The 17475-nt window shown below is 32.5% G+C and overlaps 2 protein-coding genes across 2 annotated transcripts in view; one reads left to right on the forward strand and one right to left on the reverse strand.

Annotated features, from left to right (window-relative positions):
* Positions 1–17475, reverse strand: part of Atg16 (Autophagy-related 16) — a 556547-nt gene that overhangs the window by 330315 nt on the left and 208757 nt on the right. The window lies entirely within an intron of this gene.
* The window catches only part of neo (neyo), a 213812-nt gene that overhangs the window by 15216 nt on the left and 181121 nt on the right, over positions 1–17475 (forward strand). The window lies entirely within an intron of this gene.

Consider the following 17475-nt stretch of genomic DNA (forward strand, 5'->3'; position numbering starts at 1 on the left):
CCCACTCTATCCCCCACGTGTGAGGGGTAGAGCGCTCTGCTTTTGAGCTCTTCAAAAGATCCCAGTGCATCCCTCTCGCCGCATCACTGGTAATGAGCCAGTGCAGGCTGAGCAAGTGCGCTAAAGCCGCAAATACTCACTTGAGTGGAGAATCTGACCATTGCCAGAACTCCAATTGTCCATTTTTATTTTAATAAGTCTCTTGGCCACTGCCGTTTCAACCTTCTAGGTGGGCTGTAGATATGGGTGGGGATATCATTTAAAGTAAAGTGATTTTACTAAAATATAAGGCCTAAGAGAACTGTGTACGTTCAACAGTTTCCGGGAAACAGTTTTTGTTTTTTTTTTGTTTTTTTTAAGTAATATTTCATAATTCATGTATTGAAAAAATAGTAGTTAATTTATTTATTTCGGGAAATCTATATCTCAGGAACCATTTGACGTAAATAAGAAGTCTATTAGCACTCCAATTTATGTCAGTTTAATGTGCTATAAAGTAGTTGATTACGTTTATCTTAGTAGGAGTAGTATTTTTTATGATACTTGCTAAAATAAATTGATTTATAGTTGTTTTGAAAAGTCTCATAGGCAAAATTCTTATTAGTATGCAAATATCATAAGTACTGCTCCTAAGGAGATAAAATATTTTATGGCACATTAAATTAACTTTAATTTGAGTACTGGCAAACATCTGTACGTCTAATGGTTCATAAGATAGTTTTTCATCAACTAACAGTATTGTCCGAACAGTTGTTTCATGAATTGCCTTTTCTAGATAGAAATCATTAGTCCAATTTTTTTTTTTTAGCCAAATAATTCAAAGACATTCCCGTTTCGCTCTATCTTTATAAATCAGTGGATCACAACCAGTGGACCGCGAGAGAGTTCGTTAAAATATATTTGAGTATCGATTTATTATTAACATTATTTTATAATTTATTTATACCCATGTTGGGGGATTAGATAAAAACTTTTTTTTTAATAATTTATTTTTTGTTATTTACAACTGTATTCACATATATACAAGTAAATTTGCTTTAGGTGACATAGTGACATGATACAAACATGTGGAGAATCTACCCACTGACAGAACTCCAATAACATAAAAACTTTTAACAAGCAAATCTGAATAAACGTGACTCAAAATAAACTTTTAAAGTATTTAATTTGCAAATGTTTTCCATTAGGGACTCCACTTAACTATAATTCGAGAGTGACCACACGTAGTTCAATTTCCAGTTAAATGGTATGCAAAGTTTTATGGGTTGGAAACCACTGTCATAATTGGATGAAGATAGACGAAATACAGAATAAATAAATAAAGATGGAGGATATACAGAATAAATGAATTAAGATGGAGAGAATACAGAATAAATTAATAAAGGTGGAGAGAATATAGAGTACATGAATAAAGATAGAAGCGATACAGAATAAATGAATAATTAAGTATTTATCAGCATTTTGAATAGGAATTAATATTTTTTATCATGCATTATGATTTTACATTTAAAAAAAAATTTTGATATAACCGCATAAAAAAAAAATTATTCAAATTGACATGGAATCTATCTGAGTAGTTAATTGTAAAGGGGACTGTAATAAACTAGTATGGTAAATAAGCGATATAAATAAAAAAACAATTTATTACATTTTTGATAACATTTTCTCAACTCGAAGGAACTTTAAACATGTATTTACTTGATTTCTAAACAATGATTGGTTGAAACAACATAATCAAAGGAGGTTGAGGGAGAAAAAAAAAATCAACAAGAATTCTAAACTTCAAAAGTATGAATAAAGGAAAGATTAATGACAAAAATAAATAAATAAAGCGTAGTGATTATTTCTAGTAACTTCATTTTGCACAACATTCTTTACGAGTCTGGAAATGTTATTTATTTTTACGCAATAAGAATATATTTTTAGAGAGCACCTTAATTCAACGTTTTACAAATTAAATCATTTAACAGGTTTACTCTTTTTATCTAAACTTTTTTTTTTATTACAGCCATGTAGTCATTATGGCTATTATTAAATAAAAGTAATATAACTTATTAAAAAAATATGTACCACTACAAGCCAAGAAGGGTCGTGAGTATTGAGTAAGTTACTTAGTAGGGTAAAGTATTGTTACTAGACCAACGGTTGCGCTAGGAGGTAATTTGGTCTGAATCACGCTCGACCGCCGTATTTTTACCCAAGAGTACCTGCTTTGTGAGGCTCCTGAATCCAGGGCTGGTTCACAGCTGCCGTAAATAATTAAAAATAATCTGCCACAGCCATATTTGAAAACGGGTAGTAGAACAGTGCCTTACCACTGACCTACTCGCTCCAACTTGTTGGCTTATAGTTTAAAAAATATTATAACTGTTGAATGAATATCGTCAAAGTTCCTCATTCTCCAGTATTCGAAGATGAGTTTATTCGACAAAGAAAGTTGCTTGACAACCCGCTTGAAAATAAAAGCTCTAAGCTCGTTTTGGAATTTTAGAATTATCTCATAATTGGTGTCAGAAGAATATTCCATTCTAATTTATTACAAACACGGAACCCTTCCTGAAATTATCCATATAAATGAGTAGCTTAATATACGATCCATAAATTAAGAGATTTTATGGGAGATATTTTCTGAAGAATTTGCTAACAATGGTGTGATTGCTACGAGCTAGAGGGGGGTCCGGATTGCAGGTTCTTTTAGTGGAACTGATAATCGAGGGTCCATTAGGGGGAAGTGATTCATTTAAATAAATTTAATCGAAAATATTCACTTATAGTAGAAGAGATCTTTTAAGATAACATTCCTTAAAAATTATTTAAAATTTAAAGAGAAGAAATAAATAAGTACCAGTCTTGCCACCCATATCATGGAGGCTGAAAATAGTCAGTGAATCTTATGACTCGTTCAAAAATCAATTTCAGGACTTCAGAGAAGAATTTATGCACTCAAATGGTTGTTCTGGACAAGAAAAAAGAGAATACTAACGGCCTAGTACCCGTACCTTCAATCTCGGGTCCGATATTCCCACGTCCTTGGGAACACGGTCTAGTCCCATCATCCTTCCTAACTTTAGTACCTGCAATTAAGGGACGTAAACAGCGGGTACAAGTACATCGTCCGTTAATCCAAACAATTCAAACCCACGCTATGCTCCTCATATCGTTCACAGATCATCCAACCAGCTGGGTAAATAGGAAGTGGTAATAACATGACAAATGCTCTAAGGGGACTACATAATTATTTGAGATGGAGATTTTTCGTAATGGTGATCAGAGCAGTTGTGGGCGTGGGTAGCTCATTGGTAAGCTACGTGTGCAACAAACTCAAAGGACACGGATTCGAATTCGGCAGTGGCAGATAATTATTTTCTGTTTCACTGTTCCCGTGAGTCAGTCCTGAGGGTTCTGGAGCCTTCCACCCAGCCTCATATCACTCATACCACTCAGCAGTGGGTGCCTCAATAGGGTAAAAATCTGGCGGTCGTACGTGATTCTGACCAAACCACCTATTTGCACAACCGGCGGTTAAGTAACGGTACTTCCCTACAAAGAACTACACACCTAACCCCGCACTGTGGGTGGCTGCGGTACCGAATTTATTTACATTTTTAACTAGAGTAGTTATACGCAAAATAAAAATATATTATACATAGTTAATATATAGTTTTTGAAAAAATACATTCTATCACGCTCAAGGGTAATATGTATTAGGGTTGTAGACGATCAGACCATGTATACATATTAACTGAAAATAAAAAATTAAAAAAATAATAATAATTATAAAAAATACAATGAAATAATTAATTACGAACTAAAATAGATAATAATAAAATCGTAACACATCATAAATAAATATAGGCGGAAAACTGAGTTAAATAATATACAATAAGAAAACAACTGCAGTAAAAAATAAAAATATAATCTTGAACAGAATCATACCCACAAAATATACCATTGATAACTTACTTTGTATTGTTATTATATGTACACAGCCACACCTTCAAATTCCTTTAAATGTAAACACGTGTCAGAAACCTCTACAAAAGTATAGTATACCAACAAAGTTGCAAACTTTGGTATCTACACGCTTGAGAGTTCTGAAGAAGCGGGTAAGAGACCTAACCAGTTATTACCTACGGTTTACATATATTTTAAAATGAAAGAAATTTATCGATTAAGAAATTAATCGATAAAGGAAATGGAATCAATATTCACTGAAATTATACTAACATTTGAATGTGTTATTCAGGAATAGATATCATCATTAGTTCTTCCTAATCTCATCTCCTTCGAACGCTAGTATTTCCCCGTCGGACATGTGATTATCAGTCGTAATGATATTAGTTTATATTCATGTAACCAGTCCGTGACTGCCGGGTGCGTTCCTCAGCTATTTTACAACGGTTACCGGAACCTCATGAATATTTATAACTAATTCCAACGGTAAATGAGGATCTTACGGCAAGTGTGGCATCTAGTTCGTTACCCACCATGTAACCTTTCTACGAAATAATATAGATCATCTTCAACAACGTACGCAATCTAGATATATATCTAGGGGCGGGAAGAGAAGTGTTAAGTTGGAAACTGATCAAAACAGATAAAGATTGTGTGTATACAACAATGTTATACTGCTGAACCACAAACCAATCATTGAATCGTTAAAAAAAAATTAAGATTTATCATCAATATCGAAAGTAGTAATGTTCAAATAACCGTAGTTTTGAGTATTTGGGCAGCATGGCTAAATAAAGCATTTCTCTCTCCAAGAAGTTGAGTGACCAGACCTCTATTAGCTATACCATGACATATTTATATTTGCATACTGTAAGATTTGTTAATAAACTTATTATACGCAAAAATAGAAACAATTCGTGGATTCAAAGTTAGAAAATAATAGTAGGAAGAAGAGTGTAAAATAGAAACCATCTTAAATGAAATAAAATTCACACTTATTTATTCCATAGTTCTGAACGAAAACAATGCCCTAAAGCGGAAGAACATGAGTCCATGTATTCATAGTGGTACTCAGACCAACAAGGACATAAATCAAAGCGATAAGTACCATACCGATGACGGATGTCCTATAACGAGTTCTCAAAAGTAACTGTACTCAACCAATACGATCCAATGCTACGGGTATTGGTCTGAGGCTCAGTATCTTCAGGCCCATAAATATGTACCGGCATAAAATGAAAACTACCATCGAGGCCGTAGTATTTAGATATGTGGATATGCTTCGTCCGTTATTTTCCATTAAATATCTCAGGATAAAATAAAAATGAGTTAATGTCTTATAGAGCACTCCAGAGGAGCTATTCAATACAAATAAAAGGAGGTTAGGGATCATAAATCCAATATTAAATAAGTAGATTAAAGACTCACCGCCATGCTGTGAGCTTAGAAGAGATGAGGAACATGATCAAGAACGTAATGGAAGTTACTTACCTAAAAACAAAAATATACAGTTAAGAAATAATGAACAGACGTATATAAAATTCAGTTATAAAAAAAGTAAAATACAATAAATCATTAATATTAGAGATAAATCAGTACCCATTAATAAACCAAATGAAGAATACATTTTGAATTAACTATCAAATAATTTGTATATCAAATTTTGAATGATTCAAAATAATTCTAATAATGATTCTTGATTGATCATAATTCATTAATAAATTCATTCTGTACATGATTGTAGAGAAAGAAACAATTTCCACACACGGCATAATGACTGCAATAATTTGAGAGGAAGGTTTTTCTTTAAGACTACACCAGTGATTCCCAATGTGTGCACCGTGGCTCTCCGAGAATATTCAGTTATTAATAAAAATTACAGGTTTGGAAAATAAAAATTAATGAAAAGCGTATCAGTGATTGTTTTCCTTTTTTGAACTATTTTGAAACCTTCAATGAAATTAATGTGTCTTGCAATATAAAATCCTTTTTTTTTTTGCTCACCTATCAAAGCTTATAAAAAATTTCGAAAAATATTTTGATGCAGATAATGATAAATTTATTTCAGAATTTACTTCTTTAGAAGAAGAATCTCTTATTGACTTCTCTTGCGATAGTATTTTTAAGTTAAAATTTGGTAGCATGCAACTTTCTGATTTTTGGATATCAGTAAAAGAGGAATATCCATTGCTTAGTAGTGAACGTCTACGAACATTAATTCCATTTGCAACATCATATTTGTGCAAAGTTGGGTTTTCGTCTGTCTCGTTAATAAAAAGTCGCTCGAAAATTAGCGTTGAACAAGAAATGAGGGTCGCCGTGTTCAATTTTATTCCAAGATTCGAGAAGTTATGTAGTGAACATCAAGCCCATCCATAACAACAAGCCATTAATAGTTTTAATAATGTTGATCATCAGTGGAAGTTCAGTAAATTCTTTGTGAATTTAAAATTCGTGTTTAAATCATTTTTCAACTAACCTAACCACAAGGTGGTTGTCCAGTCTCAATAGGGATATTACCGATACTAGAAATTGTACATAGAAGTATCTTTTCAAAATAATTTTTATTTGTAAAATATGTCATATAAATAATAAAATGCAATATATTAAATCTTATGGTCAGCTTACAAGGACATATAAAGTATTTGATCAACGTTATCTATGTTTATGCAAAGCATTTTCAGCTTGTCTTATTAATTCGGATACATCGTACTTAATGTAAAGTCCTATCGAATAACACCCCGTAAAGAACAGGACCGGGTTCCAGGAAGGCGAACAAGTGAGCCGGTACAGTGAGCTAGACAAATTCAGCTTGATCCTGCGGCTAGCAGTAAATTAATAAGCGAGGAAAGATAGCCAGCCAGATAGCTGTACTTTCCTAGACTTTTTTTCTAATTTTATTTTGCAAATCCTGTTAGGGACCGATCCGTTTCAGTTTTTTTTATACAAGGCATCTCCCCTAAAGCCCTGATAATTCCAATTGTAAGCCCCTAACTAATATCAGATACGACACGGAATATATTATGAACTTTTGAAGCCGATTACATAAATCAGCATAATCATAAATAAATAAAAGCATATTTCAGATTGTCAAAATAGAGGATCAAAACAGTATACTTTATGCATAAGACCAAAATTTATAGTTTTTATAAATATAGATAAAATATATATACCCACGGACATACACACATATATGAGTAACTAAAATTGAAAAATTCATAATTACAAACGAACTAAAGACAATTAATATATCATTAAAATTAAAGGGAAACATATAATAATTAATATATAAACTAATAGAAATAGGCTATTTTTGCTCATTGGCCCGTTTTGCTCTCGGTAGCTCACAAAACTCCTCCCTCCCCTCAACACGTGGACTCCTCAATACTTCTTGTGCACTTTAATTTAATAAGACCCACCCATGAATCGACCAAGAACCGTATTTACTCACCATTCCACGTAAATATGTTTTTAATAATTTAATTTTCTTAATAGTGCCCACATAAGTAATGAATCAGAAGGTTTGGAGAAAAGGAGGATATATTTTGTGTTTTTTTATTTTATTTTATTTTTATTTTTGAAATGTTAAACTTTCAAAATTTTACAAATAAGGTTAAATAAAAAACTATAAATGGACATAGCTTGTTCCTATAAACCACAGATATATATCCGCTAATTCACTTAATTTGTTCAGTATTTTTGGTTATTTAAAGTAATTAAAAGAGGGATAAAATTAAACTTTAAATAGCGATTAAATACTAAATAAAGAAATATTAAATCTTAAAATTAAATATTAAATGAAATACATCAACGACAAAATTATCTTCAACAAAATAAAACTCTACATTCCTAAAGGGCTGAATACTTTTTTTTTTTTTCGAGAAAGTTCTATAAGAAATAATACCTAAATAAACTGATAGAAAACATATTTTTTGTTCGTGGTTCTTAATAAAAAGAATCCACCTGGTTAGAACTGTACAGACAGACGCCTTCTTTGACTAATAAGGGAGGATGAAGGACTAAGAAAAGAACCTGTTCCTAAAGAAGGCAACTCCTTCTCGGCTAAAGACCCAGGAACTGTGGCTAAGGAGGAGCTAGGAAGAATACAAATTAGTAAATCTAGTCGTCAGCAACAGGTGTTTAGAGCTATTGTGCAACCTATAGGAGCTCATTAAGTGCAGCCATGGGAACATCGGCGTACCCAACGGGGGCAGGAGGGGGGCTGCTGCCTACCCTCTAGAAATAATAAAAAACAAAAATAATATTTTTTTTTCTCAAACAAATACTAACTGTAATAACTAATATTGCACTGCGATAATTATAAATAATTTTCTTAAAATTTTGGTTTCATTTACTTTTTCCGTACTGAAATATCACAACCTGATTCACTATGACTTGCCCCCTCTAATTATAATCCTGGGGAAATTTAGAATTGTTTATGTTTTTTGGCAATCAGCAACTATATTCTTTGTATTCTGATTTTACAAGACACAGATTAAGAAGAACGAGTAAACGCGTTCCAAGACCAGCAATAAAAGACAAAGATGACGTGGTCAGGAATTTCAACTTTTTCTATTGGGCCAGACCTCGTAACCAGCCAGGCATAATGTTATAAAATCGGTATCGAGTCCGGTGCATCGTTGGAAATGAACGTTAAATGCTTTTACGTCAAACGCAGAGCTAAACATTGCAAGTAAATATTTGACAATCCTTATTGGGTCAACCTTGAAACGAAACTGGCCCAACTACAGACATTATACGATGCTTATTTACTGCTTCCTACGAACTCTAAAAACCCACAAAAAATCTAGTAATTACTAGTCAGACATTTAGTGATTTTAACCATACTTATTATTTTATAACTTTAGTATTTTAGTGATGTTAATTAACAGATTATAATTAATATAATTAGAATAATGATTTCTATAATTCAAGGTAAAAATGAATATTGCCCAAGGGTCTGTTAAATGCATTAGGGCTAGTATCTATATTACAATAAATAGTGGACCGTATGAGAAGAAATGTAAGAAAAAATAACATTAAATTATATTTAAGTAGAAAAAAAGAAATTAATCCCTATTTTATAACTCCCACGAATAATTACAGTATCAGTTATCGACTTTAAATAGGGGATGAGAATGCCCTAGGAGGATCATTAGTTCCCAGAGTCAACTCACTGCTTATGTATAGATAGTAAAATGATGTTCCAATTAACATCCTCTTCAAATTTCGGGCAATAAGAAAAAAAAATCCAATTTAAATTTGGAATAAAAAAAAAAACCGTTCAACTTCAGAAATAATAAATATTAGCAATATTCAAACTTAAATAAAACTCCTGCAGGTTCATTAAAAGATGAAGACTCGGCTCCTGAAGACATTGGAACCCATAGGGGGCACGCGAGCACCTCGCGTGAGCCATCAACTGCTCAATTTGGTCCTCTTAGCCAATCCTCAACGCCTCCCCGCCGCCCAAGGAAGAAACCAAACAACCACCATTACCTAGCAGGGTAAATGCCTTCACGAACCGAAACAAAACGGAAACTGGTTCGGGGATCTTTCAGTGGGAGATCGCTACCAAATCGCGAACCGCTGCCATTTTTTTCCTTATTTTTTTCTCCACTATACCGTACAGTTCCAAGTAGGTGACGAACGGGTAGAGTTAAAAAAAATGTAACCAATAAATACACAAATTCCTCCTCGGCTCAATTCTTACGGAAGGTGGTGGATGTAGGCTAGCGGTCACGTGCTGCTAAAAAACAAAACAACAAACGTACGATTCCTTTTATACTTATAAAGCCAGAACTAATATATTGATTGCATAATTATTGTAATGAATTTAAATAAATTATATATATATTTCATTGGAATAAATGTGAATATAGACATATTATAATGATAGATATATCAGGATATTATGTGGATGAAAACATTAAAACTTAAAGAATGGCTTATAATTTAAATTAAGTATTGAAGGAGATTTCAAGATCAGTTAAATTGTTATTGAAAATGAAAATTTGTAACACCAATTTGACAGGCGACGATTCAAATTGGTCAGAAAAACATTTGCTTTGCAAAAGTAGATATATTAACATTCGCAAGAAAATTTCTCATGCATCATATCAGTGAATATAGGTATTTTTTAGAAAAATCATAATTATATAATATAAAAAAAGAAGAAAAATAAGGAGGATAATGTCGATTTCGTCATCGATCATGAAATGATAACCAAAGATACTGACAACAAGTAAAAAAAAATATATATATATTAAAAGGTCGATTTCGAAGATTATCATTGATATAAAAAAAAAATTGTTTTTTAAAACGATGATTGCAAATACGATACAACTCGTTGTAAGCGTCATATCCTATCCATCAGATCATCACATAGTAGGTGAGGACCAACCTCTTCAGCTTCGAATAAGACAAATTCGAAAAAAATAAAAAAAATTAATATTATATCTATCCTTTTAGTAAATACTCTATAAAAAGACATTTCCAAATTTGAAAACGAGGGAAATTCTAAAGATCACGTCAATATCTTTTCGCATTTATTTTGAAGATTTTGTAACTATTTATAGCTGTGTGAGCTTTAGTGTGTTATATAACCAATTAAACACATATTAAAATAAATAATTTAAAAACAAAAGGTTAGAAAGGTTTACAACTCCAACAAATAGTTAGCAATCTGTAAATGCGTTAACAACATTCTAATATAAGCTAACTTAAATTGGTAAAAAAATTAATTGGACACTAGAACGGATTAAAACATAGATAACTATAAAAGAAATATTAACTGAAGATAAAGGCCAATTAATGATAATGATTTTTTGCCGAAATCCAGCTGAGGATTCCAGACCGCAGACTGCAGACTCCCAAGGCACCAAGATAATTGCAGGGATCCGTGGATAGCTATTAATCACTAATTCCATTTCACAACGCCAGTGAATCTCTTTTCAATTTTTTTTTATTTTGGTTTCTACTTTTACCCAACTCGAAGCCATCGCTAAGGCCGTATCTCGTTTGGCTAGATTGAGGCTTGTTACAGATCTTGAACGGATGATAGTTCGATATCAATTTCGTCCTTCGAAATGGGATCAGTTAATGGATGTGGATATAATAACGATGAAATAGGTATAAATAAAGAATTTAATATCGAAAAAAATAATAATCATAAAATATTTCATCCGGTTTGAAGATTTGCTGATTGGTATTAAAAAAGAAACTTATTTTATCGAAACAGATTTTTAGGAAACTACATAAGTCCTGTGGTTTCATTTGGAATAACGTATATGAAGGTGATACAGATATATAAATATGAATAGCTGAATAAAATCTAAAATTAAAGTAGAAACGGGGTTGTCACTGGGTTTAGAGTACCGCGATCTTGAAGGCCCTCGTATTACTGTAACAACTCTTAAAATGTATAAAATATTTTTTAAGTGTTTGTTACTTTTCCAATACCTGATAAATATAGTTTTTCTATAGTTTGACTTTGGTTATTTCAGTTCAAAACTGAAATGGTTTCAGAAAATAAGCCTATAATAGGATAATTCAGAGGTTCCCAATCCTTTTCAGTTTGGTGCTCCCTAAATAATTGGATTTTTTTTTAATAAGCGCCCTTATTACATCAGATGTTTTTCTTAATTTTTGATCTTCTTGAAAAATTGGGAATTTGAAAAGTGATTACCCAATTAACAGCGCAAAATTAATAACAGATACTAACCATTTTCCTTGATAATATAAAATATCCAATTTCAACTGTTTTGGTAATATCCATATTGAAACTGAACAACCACCTAGAACATAGGTTGGTTGAAAAATAAATTAAACACGAATCTTAAATTCACAAAAAAATTTATTGAACGTGCATTTATGATCAACATTATTAAAATTATTATGGGATGGATGGGCTTGGTGCGGTGTGGGCTACACAACTTCTCAAATCTCGGAATAACATTGGATATGGCGACCCTCATATCTGGTTCAACCTTAATTTTCGAGCAATATTTACTCTTTATTACTGCGACCACCGAAAACCCAGCTTCGAATAAATACGATGATGCAAATGAAATTTATATTCGTAGAGCTTCACCACTAAGCAATGGATATTCCTCTTTTACTGATATCTAAAAATCAGGAAGTTGCATGCTGCCAAATTTTAGCTTTAAACTACTATCGCAAGACAGGTCAATAAGAGATTCTTCTTCTAAAGAAGTAAATGCTGAGTGGAGACTTGGCTCTAAATGGGTCTTGAATCCATGTAAATTTATCATTATCTCCTCATTATTACCACCAGCCGTTTCAAAAGATGCGAAATGCAAAGAAAACAAAGAAAGATTAGAAGGTTGCTCAATTATAGGAATTTTGACAGCATGTAGGATTGTTGGTGCAAAAATTCAAGAATTAGAAACTCCAAGAAAATAGCCGACTTTTTTAACTGAATATTTCGCGGCGCCCTTGTGGCGCCCCTGGGAGCCGCGGCGCACACTGTCAAATATTTTATTTTACATTATATTTAATGTTTTTTATTTATTATTATTTAATTTATAAAACTCTATAGTAGAGTGGTAATGTGCTCTCTTATCTCCATTATTCTTAATCTCTCTTATCTTACCAATGCATGAATGCAATAAAATACAATAAAGAAAACAAACCTGTTGCGGTGCGCGAATCATTCTACTTTGCCTTACCACCCTACAGAAGACCGTAGAATCTGTGTAAATTGAAGGATTCGTGTTAAAATTATCGCTTTGTTTATGGTTAAAATAAATAAATACATTTTAAAAAAGACCAGGGAAGGCAAAAATTACTAAAAACAAATATTTTATTTTTCTGTTGTTAAAAATTCGTATTTTAGTGTTTCACAAGGTGAAATTTTGTAAATGTTGTTCCTGCTAAAAAATACAACCAGTTTTACAAAAGATAACGGAGTCATAACGCAATAGGGAAAGACCAGGCTATCTAAGCTTTCCCCCTCAGAATTGGGTATTTTTATTTTCCTTTTTTCTCCTTTATTTAATCACATAAAATTATTTAATATTTTCTATCTATCTCTCAATTATTGCTAACAATGTTCATTTTTTTTTCAAATGAACAAAATTAAAGGAACATTACATAAAATCATTTTAAAATGTAATTAGAGTATGTGTGTATTCTTAATTCGAATATTAATGGAGGGACAGTCACGATTCAGATCATAATTAATAAAGATACGAATTAAAAAAAAATAGCAAGGACGTTAATAAAAATACTCTAAGGAAAATAAATAAGAATCATAAAATTCCCGCAAGGCTGAGTGGTGGTTAGAGAGGGAATAGCATTCCATTCCTACGAAAATAGTGGACTTCCTAATAACTGTCAGCTAGGCATTTAAAGACAGTAAATAAATGGCGGTGCAAAAATAAAAATAATAGCCAGGTATAATGAACGTTTACAAAATGTTTCTAAAACTAGCTATTCCTCTTAGTATAACACTTATTATTTTCATCACTGTACCTATGCTTACCTCCCATCGTGACTTATATGAAAACTTGATAGGAATTCCACCATTGTCTTTAACGGACTCACAACATTAACAAATATTAAATGTGAACAGTAAGATTGGCTAGTGGTAAGATTTTTTTTTTTAAATATACCTCTCTGAACATTTGAGAAGATAGTTAATGTATATAAACCAATATTTGTTAAGATATTGGACAGATTTAATTGTCCAGAATTTTCCGAATTTTTTAGTACAAAAAATATTAACAAAATTAAGTATTTTTGCCGCGTAGCTCATTCAGAAGAATAAGAAAAAATATTATTGATTCTATTAAATATTTTTTTATTCCCTAAAAAATTGGAAAAAACTTAATGAGGATTTTTTTGAGTAGGTTTAACAAAAATTGTTCCATGAAAAAGTACATCATAATCGTTTATAATGTCGTCTGAAAACCTTTAAATATTTTTTTTTTCAATTTAATTAAAAAGTAGAAATTCTCCAGGTGACCAATGATCATATAATCGTCCATAACTCTTCTGTATTTTATCCAATTCCAACGTTAATACAGCCGTCGGGTAACTATATATCTCATCATTTAATTACCTTATACCAATTAACAATTGGAGTTCTGGCAATGGTCAGATTGGAGAATCGGCATGGATTGGCAAGAAAATTGGAAATCCACTCGAGTGGATTGAGTGTTTGCGGCTTTGGTGCACGCACTTGCTCAGCCTAACTGGCTCACTACCAGTGAGGCGGCGAGAGGGATGCGCTGGGATCTTTTGAGCTCTGCTTTACCACTCGCGCGTGGGGATAGAGTGGGCTCAGGTCAATTGTGTAAATATTGTATATAAGAGTGTAAATGTGACTAGATATTATATTATTTTATCATTATGTTATTTTTTCATACACATAGTTTGATTATGTTCATTTTGTTTATCCTTCTGTTTGTATATATTTTAAGAGAGATTTTTTTTTCATTTATTTATTTATTTTTATTTTTATTTGATTTTATTTTAGTATGAATGTGATCATTCATCACTATTAGCTATTGCCCACAACTGTGTGACAGATTGTAATATCTATCAATAAATAAAAAGTATTGAAAAAAAAATATCCTTATATCAGGCCGAAATATTAGTTTCAAATAGAGAAAAAATTTTCAAAGGTCTTATTTTATAACTCCAGTTCTAATCTCTTTATTAATTAGATCTGGTTTGAGTCATTTGGTGCAGTTTATAGAGCTCGAAACCAAATCCAAGATTAGTTTAGATTTGTTTTGTCGTGTTAAACTTTTTTTACCATATCTTTTCATTATATAATGCTATTTCCGTTATATTACCAATTTATTAATTTATATCATATTTCAATCGTATTCAATTAATCTATCAACATCCTTAAATGTAGCAAATACGCAGCATAACCAGGTCTGCTAGTCTGTACATAACAGATCTGAGCTAAAGCAAACAGAATACATGATATATATCTCTTTCAAGAAAGATATCCTCAAATCTTAGGATCCAAATGGCGACGCATTTCCGTGTCTGTTTGAGCAAATAATTATATTGTTTCGGACAAGAATGTGACAAGTTCTAATTAAACAATTCTGTTCTGAATTCTCTATTGTTTTTCCATAAAATTATTCATTGTTTCCATTATAGCTTAGTGAATGAACCTTGATAGACGTAGAGAGGTAGGCTTACTATACTAGGCTAGGATGATTTACCGCAAAGAGCAGATCTTGGCAGCTCCTAGCCGTGACCAACATAAGCACAACATTACGGTACAAGTGCACCCTACGTGCCGGCCTCCGGTATCCGATAACAGTTGGCCCCACTGCCCTCCTCCAAAGTATAACGGCAGCATAAATATATATCTGTATCCAGATCTCTCTGAAGGATCTCCCATCACTAGGAGGTACACAATGAAGGCATAATAGTACCTTGTTTTTAATTCGCTGCTTGCTAAAAGTTTCTTTTTAATTTTGTATGTTGACATATTCCTAATATGAGATTCTAGACTGGAATTACTTTTAATAGTCAATACTACTACATTTAGGACAGTGTGTAGAAAAAAAATCAAAAGAAGTAAGAATTACGTCATAAAGAGTATGACGTGAATGTTGTAGAGATTTTCGTTTTTAGATAAGAAGCGAACGATATCCAAGCTTGAAGACTAACAATGTCACAGAGATCCCATGAATGTTTTTAAACATCTTATGTATTTGAGTCCGGCCCGCCAAACGCTTTTGCGCCATTTAATTACAACTTCCAACTTCTACCACGTTCATTTTGGATATCAACAAAGAAAATTGAAGACCAATAAAGCAATCATCCGAAAAAATTAACACATATTCGTCTCCATGACGAAAATTTCTCATTTCCCAAACACCAATGACGATTCATTACTTGTATATTTCATAAAATAAGTGTTTCTTATTATTTTAATTCTAATTAAATTAAATTTCGATTTTTATCAAACAGTGATAATTCCAACAAAGAACTGATTTCAGCTTGGGTAGCGTCGCCAAACTGAGCGAATACAAAGTAAAAGCATATTATTCAGAAGGACTAGCGTATAGAAGAATTTTATTAAAAGTTTAGGCACTTGTGTGTTCGGATTTTGTGAATGGCAAAATGTGAAAACATTATCGGAAGAATATGTGTTTAACTGAGCAAAGTGTCTGCCAGGCGCTCTTTAAATGATGTCATAATATATTATTAATTTTAATATATTATTCTAAATTACTTTTTTCAAGAACAGGTAAATAAATTTAAAATTTTACCTTGATAATTGCCTGAGGGCCGAAACGTTGGAGAAGAATACAGATAGCGAGAAAAAAAGATTAAAATAAATTAGAGTTTTAAATTATAATAAAATGTATACAAGGTCACTTTAAATCATTTAATTAGATTACCTGAATGAATTCCCCCTCAAAAATCAACTTATTGATGATAAAAATATAAAATAAAACACCTAATGATTTTTGCGGATAACATGGATGAGGAGGATCCATCGATAACCCCTTCAAAAAAGCATAATTATATATGAGGGTCATTATGAATTGAACTGCCGAGACTTGCAGCCATAACAGTAGCGGTGACTCGGCACGAATGCAACCGCCCTGACCACTATTAGGGCACATTATTTAGGTATTAGGAAGGCCACTCCGAGCTAATAAAGGTCATCTAAAAAAGCTAATCGTCCGTTTAAGAAGAGGAAGAAGGGACAGAGGAGCAATGCTAACGGTGGAAAGCGGTCCTTCTTTTATTTATGCGACTGTAATCGCTCACGCCTTCCCGTACCGTTCGTCCATTAGTTGCTAGTCATTGACAAAACGGAATGTACTAACCTACATACTGTTTTCCTAAAGGGCTTTTCTTCGCCAATCGGCACGGCTGGCCAAGTCCTCTATCGCCCAATGGTGGCACGAAACATATTAACCCCACTTTCCCGGCGTTTAACCTCCACAATGGGGCACGCTTCCGATGGCCTACAAACGTCACCGGACAGCGCCCAACAGTCACATAGGTGAATATTGGGTGAAATCTATAAGTTGATGGTTCAATCTCGACCAAATATAATGTTAGGACATAAGTTATCGGGATCTAGTGTTCCTTATTATTTCACATACATAATTATGGATACATGTATATTTTTGAAGCACCTTCAATCTGTCATATTTTACACCACAATAACTTAGAATTAAACCCGAATATTTCAAAACCCCTTAGAGACGATGAAGAAACAATGAAATTAGTATTTCAGTTTTTAAATTCAAAAGGTTTACAGTCCCAAATTTAGCATCAGTATTTCCTAGCTTCCTATCCAAGAAAACCTGCAATTCAAATTCTCAATCCAATCCCATACTACCAGGTCTCGTTTATCTGACATCTACACCTCACATAAGCTATTCTTTTTTAGTGAGGTGTAGATAGTTGACCGTAGATTAATGCTTGAAGAAGTTTGTCGGGGGGTGCGGTCAGCAAAGAACAACATAAATAAACAAAACCATATTTATTTATTTTATGCCGACGTTT

This window comes from Halyomorpha halys, unplaced genomic scaffold (assembly GCF_000696795.3).
Source record: "Halyomorpha halys isolate HHAL.00 unplaced genomic scaffold, Hhal_1.1 Scaffold157.1, whole genome shotgun sequence".
In the NCBI taxonomy this organism is placed as follows: Eukaryota; Metazoa; Arthropoda; class Insecta; order Hemiptera; family Pentatomidae; genus Halyomorpha; species Halyomorpha halys.